Source organism: Nannospalax galili, unplaced genomic scaffold (assembly GCF_000622305.1).
Source record: "Nannospalax galili isolate Female #2095 unplaced genomic scaffold, S.galili_v1.0 scaffold740, whole genome shotgun sequence".
Classification (NCBI taxonomy): domain Eukaryota; kingdom Metazoa; phylum Chordata; class Mammalia; order Rodentia; family Spalacidae; genus Nannospalax; species Nannospalax galili.
Window position 1 is genome coordinate 405,946 of NW_008345503.1, and position 707 is coordinate 406,652.

The following is a 707-nucleotide window of genomic DNA, read 5'->3' on the forward strand; positions in this document are numbered from 1 at the left end:
TTGTGTAAATGACACCTGAGAAAGTTCTTTAAAACAATACAGCAGAGAGATAGTATCATTTTCCTTTCTTTTTTTTTTTCAAGCTATGCAACTGTGTTGAAAGGATGAACCCAGAGCAGCATGCATGCCTCGGTGTGACTGAACATATGCAGCACCAAGGCTCACCACTATCCCTTTTCCTCCTTCATATCCCTGCCCTCTGGAACTTAACACAGCATTTATTATTTGTGTGTGTCTGTTTATGTGCACCATGTAGGTCAGAGTACTTTTGGTAATCTGTTCTCTCCTTCCACCATGGAATCTGGGGATTGAACTCAGGTTGTCAGTCTTGTGTGGCTACTGTTTTCACCACTGGGCCATCTTGACAGCCCCCAAATTTTGTTTGGCTCTTTCACCCCTTTACCCCTCCCCTCCGTCCCCAACACCCAATTCCCAGTACTGGGGATTGAACTTGAGACCTGGCTCATGTTAGGTAAATGTTCTACACTGAGCTACACTCTCTCTCAAGCATTTTTAAAATTTTATTTGGAATCCAAATGTCATTAAGTCTGCCTGCCACACCCAGCGAAGAGCTGTTTTCTGTTTGTGGCTTCTATATATCCACTGTTGAACCTTGCATTCAATCATATGTATCTTAAATCGACTTGTTTGATTGTACCAAATGTGTCTTCAATTTACTTGGTCATGAGTCTCATTTGGCTCCACCA